The 9,913-nt window shown below is 44.8% G+C and overlaps 1 protein-coding gene across 1 annotated transcript in view; it reads left to right on the forward strand.

Moving 5' to 3' along the window:
• The first annotated feature begins 1,741 nt into the window (after positions 1-1,741).
• LOC135213217 (gastrula zinc finger protein XlCGF57.1-like) overlaps positions 1,742-9,913 on the forward strand; it is a 335,008-nt gene continuing 326,836 nt past the window's right edge. Inside the window, exon 1 of the mRNA XM_064247197.1 lies at positions 1,742-1,812. The gene's annotated coding sequence lies outside the window, so the exon portion shown is untranslated. The remainder of the gene's footprint in view (positions 1,813-9,913) is intronic.

Here is a 9,913-nt window from a genome sequence, read left to right on the forward strand (position 1 = left end):
GCTTAACTTTTCAATTTGTTATATACACCCTTCTTTGGCTTATTTCTTTCTTTATTTTTTGGTGACCCACACTAGTTCTCTTTCTTCTTGCTTTCCTTGCTTTAACCTTCTTTTATTCCTTGTCTTTTCTAGGTTATTTGCTTTTGCTTCACTCATTGTTTCTTCCAGCTGGGTTAGAGCTCCTCTTCTGTTCTGTCTTGTTGGCTTTGTTTACATTACGTATATAAAAGGTATTTCCTGGTGGACTCTTCTGTTATTTTCAGGTATTTGATTTCTTTCCTTTAATTTGTAGATGTTTTTCTTACTTTTGTGTTCATTCTGAATTGGTCTTTTATGGGGTGGTGGTCTGATAGGTCATATTCATACTTTCCCTCATCTATCTCCCTACATTCGTAGTTTTTACACATATTTTGGTTAACCAGGGCAAAGTCTGTAGTGCTATTCTGATCTCCTCTACTCCAGATTATCTCCCCTTTGCAGATGGAATCTCCATTTAATAGTGCTAGGTCATAGTTTTCCATTTAGGTCCAAGAAGTATTTTCCATTCTGGTCAAGTTCTTGTGTCCCTATGAGACCTAAATACCCATTGAAGTCCCAAAGGACAATCAGAGGCAGGTACCTGTGTGGTCTTCTCCAATGCTTGATGTAAGGCGCTCATCAGTCGCTTATTTCTGTCCCTATCTCTAGTTGACATGTAGACTAGGATTAGGTTAAATCTTGCTGCTCTATAATTACTACCCTCTATAATTAGCAGTTGGATGTCTCTGAATTCTGATTTGCCTTTTTTTTCAACTGGATATCTCCTATGGATCTATACATTATTTATAGCCCTCATCCTTTGGTGCCATCCTCATCTCTCGATTGAGTCTACCACACTGAAACCTGTAGCATTTTTTTATGCTGTTTCAGGTGCGTTTCAGTGATGTTCCATTAGTTCAGCTTTTGCCAGTCCTTGGATATTTATGAGAGTTTTGCTTCAAGATCTCTTTATGCTACTTCTGAGTTGTTCACTATCTGTTCATTTCCTTTATTTTTAAAAGTGCTTCTACATCTAACCTTTATATATTGCTTATAATAAAGATAAATGCCAATGTCGGATTCTAGGTACTAATCCCTTTATAATCCCTATCTGTCAGTTATACGAACCTTCTTGTATTGTCTTTTCTCGTATTTTTGTCAGTATCTGCTCAGTAATGGACTTTTAAAGTCGAAAGATCTTCCAGACTCCTTCGTTTATTTTTCCTTCGTGGCATTTATCTTTATTTATGGATTTATCACGTTCCTAATTTTCGTGATTCAGTTATACATTGCTTATAATGAACCAGGGATCATTGGGTGGCGTCGAAAATTGACTCGCTATCCCTTACCAAAACTTATACTCGCATGAAATCACATACATTATCCCTATTTCATAAGGCATAATATAACAAAATATATAATGATGGTAAATATATGTTAAAGTTATACGAGATTTAATTACCTTTAGGCATATTATAATGTTTTGTTTTATTATTTCGTACATTTATTTACCAACCGATACACTGACTTTGCTGTTGGCTCGCTATCCCTTACCATTCTTATAATTCCGTACATTATCCATATTTCGATATATAACGAAATATATAACGAAATAAAGAAAATATATAACGAAAATTAATATTTAATTAAATATTAGACTATTTCATCCACCTATTTGTTGATATTAACTTTTTATTCATTTTGGAAAACTTTCTTCAAGGCTTGGATGGATAACGTCATTGGTGCGGCAGCCGGGCAACGTGTTGTCAAAATATCTGCGTTGGGACATATTAGGTAATATTAGAATTGTTATATTTACCTATATAACTGATTAAGGGCCTCACTCAAGGCCTATTGTACTTATAAAGTCGGTTTAAAGTCCGCCAAGGAGACCAAATTTCTCCCCTGGAGGAGAGAAAAGAGAGAGTGAGAATTTTTACGGCGTCGTCGGGAAGTCTTAGGTATAGGTAACTACTAATGGGGGTCACTAGGTAGGTCTGCACCCTAAGCAAAGCGTCTTTTGGCCAATAGGATACTAGGTAGCTTAGCTTGGTCAAGCGAGGGTAGTTGGGGATGGTTAGGCTAGGCTCTCTCATCTTGGCCAGGCTACTAGGCTATATCAGGCTATCCTGTTCTGGCTAGGCTAGCTTTGCTTTGCTTGGTTGGGCTATGTAAGGCTAGGTTACCAGGGCCCGTTCTGGTCAGGCTAGTTTGCCGTCACGGTATTGGAAAGCGCTAGCCGAGCAGATCTAGGGTAAAAAACCGTAGGGTACAGAGTGGACCATGTACGATCAGCGTGGACAATCCCAAAAAAAGTACATTGTAATGCGTCCTGACATCGGAGATGGGCATCAGTCGCAACTCTTTGTTGGTGAGAAACGGAGCTAAAGACCTCTACTCTCCTTTCGAAGTAAGTAGGGTAGATCATCACAGCAGGCCAAGCAGGCCACCTACAATCAACACCTAGCCACCCTCCGAAAAAGTACATTATAAAAGCGTCCTGACAGCCCGAGATGGGCATCAGTCGCGACTTGTTGTTGGTGAGAAACGGAGCTAAAGACCTCTACTCTCCTTTCGAAGTAAGTATTTTCCTCCAAAGTTAGAAAATTAAGGCCAAATTTTAAATTTTAAGATTTAAACAGAGGGTACTGAAAACGGTCTCAAACGTAGTGCAAATCTCACCAAAACGCGTTCAACATTTTACTTACAACTCGAGGTATTTAGAAGATTGACGCCATCTCGATGTTTACGGAGTAGCTTGTGTCAATAAACTAACCATTTCCTGTGATAATCCGCACACCACTTGTACCCACAGACGACTGGAGCACTTTTATCACAACAATCGAAACACGATTTCTCATCAACAACAAGCCAGGCGTAAACAGCTGTTGGGGTAGAAGATGACGAGAAGCGTGCTCTTGGCTAATTTTTAAATAAGTAGTAAAACATCAATATTTTTACATATTTATGATGATTAATTTGAAAATATTCGTTATTGAAAAATTAATTGGACCCGACTTCAAATTTAAGTAATTATTTTTCTGAATTAGAACGTTCTTTCAAGTTCTGTATTATGACGTCACGACATCTTGACTTTCGTACCTATTGTAAATAATTGCAATACTCAACTGTCATTGCAGAACAGTTTTACCAGTTATTCATGCAGATTGTTATCAGCTATACATGTAATTGTTATAATCGTAATGCGCATATATATCTTTATTATTTACTTTTTGGATATATGAAGATGTTTTACTGCTGGATTATCGCCGTAGTGTGACGCAATCGTTTTCGGTCCATGGGCCTCTTGTCTGTTTTCGCACCATAAGAAATTATGGGGCCGAATTTGCAATGACCAGAAAGTCGTTTAAAAGAGGAAAGTTAGCATTGAGGGGCATATGTTTTGACTGAGAAAAATACAAATTTATTCAATAGCTAGCTTGTAAAAAATACTTGGTTATTAAAACTTGATTGACAACTAAGCAGCATGTCTACTATGGGTTTCAGAGACAGTGCAAGCAGGTTTTTGGTGGGCAATACCTATTTCTGTAACGAACACTCTTAACAGAACGAAGATTTTGCTATAGTGCATTACACCCAGTGCCGTAAATTTATAAGGGTATCGTGACTCACTAATCGTAAAGAATAAGACACTTGTCCTTGTACCAAGACAAAACTCCATTATGCAGAAATGGATACGAACACGCGTATAAAGCTCCCACCTACCCTACTCACCCCGCCCCCCCCCCCCCCTCCACCGCCATCCCTTTTCTTCTTCGTTCCTCCGCCTTTCCTTCTTTCTCTCCTCGTCTCTCTCTCTCTTCTCTCTCTCTCTCTCTCTGTTGCCATTCGGTATGTGTTGACCCTCCAAACTGGGTATAAGACTACACACAAAACGTTGAAATTGGTGAAATTAGGCTATGTATTGGAAGTATATATATAAAATATTAAAGCAATTTTATCATTATTGCATTACTATGACAACTAGAATTCATGGAAAACAGTTTATAACCTGTTAAGCGTCACCCACGTAATAATACGTTTACCGCGATCTACTCGGTAGCGCCTTCAACGGGATATTACGTTCAAGACTTTAACTGTGCTTGTCAAGCCGTCAGCCCCGTAATAATACGTTTACCTCTATAGAAAGTGTAGGAACATCATTTGGTAACACTCTCAGCACATGGAACTTATTTCCAGCCTGGCAACTCTTTCCTGGTGGTCCGCTTATGCTAGAAAACTGCCTGTCCTGTTGGTTTTTCTTTCAATACGCTTCGGGCGTTATCGAGACAAATTGGATTTCGCGTCTTTCACAATGAATGTCCAAAGAGGAGGCATATTTCTTTAGGTGAGATCAATCAAATACTAGATGAGGAGTGTGATATTGATAACCTATTTGATGATGAGAGCTCTAGTTCTGAATCCTCCAGTGATGATACAAACTTTTCTTCCAATTGCGGGAGTGAATGATGACTTTTCTTTGCCAGTGACTGACTGGCCGAGAGAGAGAGAGAGAGAGAGAGAGAGAGAGAGAGAGAGAGAGAGAGAGAGGAGAGAGAGAGAATTTCCTACAGTTAATTACAGTATGAATAACAAGCATAAAAATCAATATAACAATTTGAAAAACTATCATCAGTGCTATGATCGCTGATTACAAAAAAAGCGTGACGGTACGTTAGCAGCGAGCTCATCAGGGCGGACGCTTAACAGGATAATGGAACGGCGTATGTGTGAAGCCTCCACTAATTGTGGCCAACGATGATTTTGCCATTCTTAGCATGCAAACATTAAGGTTACATTTATTTCTGGCATACGATTATTTAAGAAATTCAAAATACTAATAAAGACTGAAATCAATGAAAAAGTGCTAGCAAAACAAAAAAGCAAAAAAAAAAAAAAAAAAACGTAGTCGTTCCTCTATGCACTTTTCCGTATTCGTTCCTTTCTATTGGTTTTCGGCAGCCAGATGTACGAAAACGTTAGAAACATTTGATTTTATCTACGTTAGAAATATCTGTAATTTTTTCGGGTAATTTGGTTGCAAAAAAGGGATAATATACATGAATTAAATCAAAATTTTTAAATAACAATGTAAATTTAAACTAAATAACGAGTAAAGTAAACAGTTTAGGGAATAAAACTTTGCAGTTTCGTCGTCTGTCGTCGTCTGCTGTTTGTAATTGTGTTTATGGCGCGCGCGCTTAGAAACCAGGAACAGCAACGGGTTTAAAGTGCAATGTGGAGTGAACTGAGACCAAAATGTGTATAATAACAATCAAATAAGCACTGTGGAGTTTCAGTTGTGATGGCAGTAAGGATAAAAACCGCCGATTACAAGGTAAGAATGAATTCAGTTCCAACCATAACCCCGGGAATAACAAGTTTCATACTTTCACTAATATAGGCAACAAAATGTTGTTTTATTGTGCTGATTACAACTGCAATCTTGAGTAAGATCAATAAACGTTACATACATACGCTAACATTGTTCAAATGAGTGCTGGGAAGGCTGGGGAAAGATGGTGGCCGTCACTGATGAGAACCGTCCATGAAAACGTAGCCGCCATATTGGATTTCAAACTGCCTTGAAAACATATTTTACGAAGAGCTCACATGCTTATTTTAGTTCGTATGGGGCTTTCATATATCACAATATGTTGACGAAACTTCAGTCTTTTAAATGGTATGCTTAGAGTTGCAATTGTATTCATGTTTCACCAATTAAATATCGAGTGAATAAGACCCGTCTACCGTGATGAGGGTTGGCCTGTTGTGATGTTTCCCCCTATTTTCTCCAAAGTTAGAAATTAAGGCCAAATTTTAAGATTTAAACAGAGGGTAGTGAAAAGGGTGTCAAATGTAGTGCAAATCTCACCAAAACGCGTTCAACATTTTTACTTACAACTCGATATAGGGTAAAAAACCGCATGGTACAGAGGTGGACCATGTACGATCAATGTGTACAACCCCAAGAAAAGTACATCATAACGCGTCCTGACACCGGAGTAGAGGTCTTTAGCTCTGTTTCTCACCAACAACAAGTCGTGTCTGATGTCCATCTCCGATGTCAGGACGCGTTATAATGTACTTTTTTTGGGGTTGTACACATTGATCGTACATGGTCCACCCCTGTACCATGCGGTTTTTTACCCTATTTAGAAGATTGACGCCATCTCGATGTTTACGGAGTCGCTTGTGTCAATAAACTAACCATTTCCTGTGATAAATCCGCACACCACTTGTACCCACAGACGCTGGGGCACTTTCATCACAACAATCGGAAAACTTTCCCTCACCGAGTAAACAACTGTTTTGTAGAAGACGACGACGAAGAGTGCACTTCGATAATTTTTTAAATAAATAGTAAAACATCAATATTTTACATTTGTTCTGACACGGCATACAAACCTTCAGTCCTTTTACAGTAGGAAGGTACTAGCGGCAGCTGGATAGGTCGTAAGCTTTCGAACAAGGGGTTCGGTAGTTAACTGCTTGTCCGAATGGCGCGCGCGCACGACTGGGAGGTAAACAAATCACTTTTGCTTTCGGCCTGCTGGCGTGTAGACGTGTATCATCGCTCTCTGCCCGCTTCATCGTCGTTGCTTTCGCATGGTTGTGTTTTTCTTTTTCTATTTATCTAGTGAAACTGAATTGTAAGTACAATCATTCATATTTATTTCCATTGAATTCAATTGTGAATTAGGATCTTGGTTTCTCACGCCCTCCGATTACCCGAGTGCCGGGACTGAAGGGCGTAAGTGCGGGAATTCATTTTTCCCAGAAATGATCCTTGTATTGTGTATGCTCGGTGCCGAGGGCGGGAGAGCGCTCGCTCCGAGCTTATATTTTGGTTGGAAATGTGTAGATGAAAATCGTAAGTAAGTGCCCTTTCATTTATATTTTTTGACCTGTATGCTCGTTGCCGAGCGAATGCGCTCGGCACGAAAACTTATTCTGTATGGAAGTGGAACTCGCAAGTACCAGTATTCTTTTTCATTTTCTATATATTTATTTTGATTGTAGCAATACTCATTTTGGATCAGTTTCCGCTCTTACCCGGAAATTGATCCTTTTCCCTTTTTATTTGAATGAAGTGAAATCGCAAGTGAGTTCTTTTTCATTTTCATATTTTATTGAGATTGCATTATTTACTTGGATCAATGTTTCCGCTATTTCCCGGGAATTGATCCTTCCCCTTTTTATTTTGTATGAAGTGAAATCGCAAGCGCAGTATTCTTTTTCATTTTCATATATATTTTGATTGCATCAATTCATTATGGATCAAGGTTTTCCGTTCATAATCGGGAATGGATCCTTTTACCCTTGCGCTCGGTACCCGAGGGCGCAAATGCGCTCGATCCGAGCCCTTATTCATTGTGAAGTGAATCGTAATGCAAGATTCTTTTTCATTTTATTCCTTTTATTATTGATTGCATCAATATTTATTTGGTTCAAGTTCCGCTCAGTCAGGGAATTGATCCTATGCCCTTTGCATTCGGGCCGAGGGCACGATTGCTCTCGGGGCTCTTATTATTATTGTTGGGTACATGGTTGCTGTACGGGGGTTGGGAACGAGAATCCCCCCCCCCCCCCCGCCCCCCCCCCCCCCCCCCCCCCCCCCCCCCCCCACCAACCCCCCCCCCCCCCCCCCCCCCCGCTCCAAGCTCCCACAGATTGCCCTGGGCCCTTCCCCTTCGGGGGGGGGGAGGTTATCTGGGTTCTTCTCCTCGCGCCCGATCCGTCGAGCGCGGTGGGGGAGGGCGCTCGGTGCCCGATATACAATTGTATTCGGGGTCTTCCACTCGTTCGGTGTGGGGCTCACCCCCCCCACGCGCGAGGGGACTTCCCCCCCACTAATCACTACTACTGTTATTTCCGCAGGTGCTACTGCCACGAGGGTGGACCTTGGTGAGGTATGGGCGTCCTTCCATTTGCAGGGCGTGCTAGTGTCCAGGGGCTGCGGTTCTATGTCTGGGCCTACTGCGGTCACCCATGGAGTGGTGACCACGAATCTACTCCAGGTGACGACGTCCTCCTCACCTGGTGTACTCGCCTCACGTGGTAAGTCTTGCCTACAGCCGCTGTGAAGTGCCGTTCGCCGTACCGAGAGGGGGGCGTGCCGCCGCCGCTCGTGGTTGCCGCGCTGCCGTGACCACACTTCCGCTGCCCTAGAGCTCGCCCCTGGACCTGCCGCCGGTACCAGGATGTTTGCTGGCTGCTGCTCCACTTCCTGTGTTTTCCGGTGCTGCCTGCCGTAACCTGCCGATTCTGGGCTGACTGTCCCATGCAGTTGCTGCGCTGGCTGTCCCTGCCGTTGCTGCGCTGGCTGTCCCTGCCAGTTGCTACGCTGGCTGTCCCTACCGATGCTTTTGCTGGCTGTGCCTGCTGTTCCTGAGATGCCCATACCTGCTGACGTCGTCCCTGTTCGTGGTGGTACTACCCCAGACTTTGGTCTGTCTGTACAGGTGCGTCCGGGCCCTGTGGCTTCGGTTCGGCTACAGCAGCCCCGGCTCCGCCCTGGATAGCAGATCTTACGTCTGTCCTGAGGAAGCTGACGAAGAAGAGGAGGAAGGTGGTCGTCGTCGTCGTCTTCATCTTCTTCATCGTCGTCGGCTGCCGCCTCTTCCCCTTCGACTTCTAAGGCTTCACAGCCGAGGAAGAAGAAGGTTGCCTCCTCCCTCCTAAGAAGTCTCCCTCGTGGGAGCTTCTCGGGACCCGTCTCACCTCGGTGGGATGGGAGGGTTCCTTCGCTGGTCTCCTGCTCCTTCGGGAGCGGGGGCCCGTCTCTTCTTCCGCAAGGAAGAAGACTACGGGGAACCAGAGGGGTACCGGCTAACACCGGTACTTCCTCGCCTGGTGTCAGTGGTTTCTGCCACTGCAATCAGGGTCCGTCTCGGCCTCTCGTTCGCGGGAGGTACCGAGTGTACGGTCGCCTACCAGCGACCGTGCAGCCAGGAACCAGACCTCTGAGCCCGCTCAGCGTCAGGTTCACGGCACGGGGCGGAAGACTGGTGACAGCCGCTCACGCGACTCTCACCAGGACCACTCTCGCTCTCGCGGCGACCAGCTAGGCTACCCGGGGACGTGACGGTCCACGAACCGGCCACGGGCTGAGGCTGGGAAGAGGTCCCCCCGTTCGCGGTGCCAGCCACGCTTGAACCAGCGACGTGACATGCCGTGAGGGACAAGCACCGTCTCACTGTGACAGTGGGAGCCTGCAGGTCGCCTGACCGTCGCTCTCACAGAGAGCGATCGGGTACGGCAACCAGCACCAGCTCTTCTGACACTCGAGATCGGGGCCGCTGTGCTCAGTCCAGCCGTTCTCCAGGCCTGCAGCTCGATCGCCACCTGCGGGTTGACGATCGCCTGCAGCCCTCCAAGCCTGCTGGTTCTGCCAGCGAGCGAGGAGGGAGCGTCAGGTCTGCCTCTCCCGTACCTTCAACCTCCTCGGGTTACACCGGGAGGAGCGAGGTATTGAGGAGTGATCGTGAGGGGTGCACCCCTCATGATCCCACCACGACGCCCTACGTGCCAGGCACGGTCTTGGACCGGCCAGGACGTATGCGCAAGTGGATGGAGAAGACCGAGAGGGCTGTCGCTGTTCCCCCTTCTTAGGAGGAGGTTCTCGGAATATGCTCTGTTCGAAGGGCTTAACGGTCCTACTCTGCAAGATGCTGTGACTTCCGAGATCCAGAGGAACTTTGCCGAGGTTATGGGCGCTGATTCGTCAGACAACGACCTCAGGAGGATCGCCGCTCCCGACCAGCAGAGCCACGTCTCGGCTCGAGTGGGTTTTCCCGAGAGGGTACCCAAATCGGCGGTGGGTCTGCCGCGATCGGAGCTTGCCGACTGTGTTGAACCAGGTAGTCTCTCGTCTCCGGACAAGAAGGCTCTC

Source organism: Macrobrachium nipponense, chromosome 42 (assembly GCF_015104395.2).
Source record: "Macrobrachium nipponense isolate FS-2020 chromosome 42, ASM1510439v2, whole genome shotgun sequence".
Taxonomy (NCBI): Eukaryota; Metazoa; Arthropoda; class Malacostraca; order Decapoda; family Palaemonidae; genus Macrobrachium; species Macrobrachium nipponense.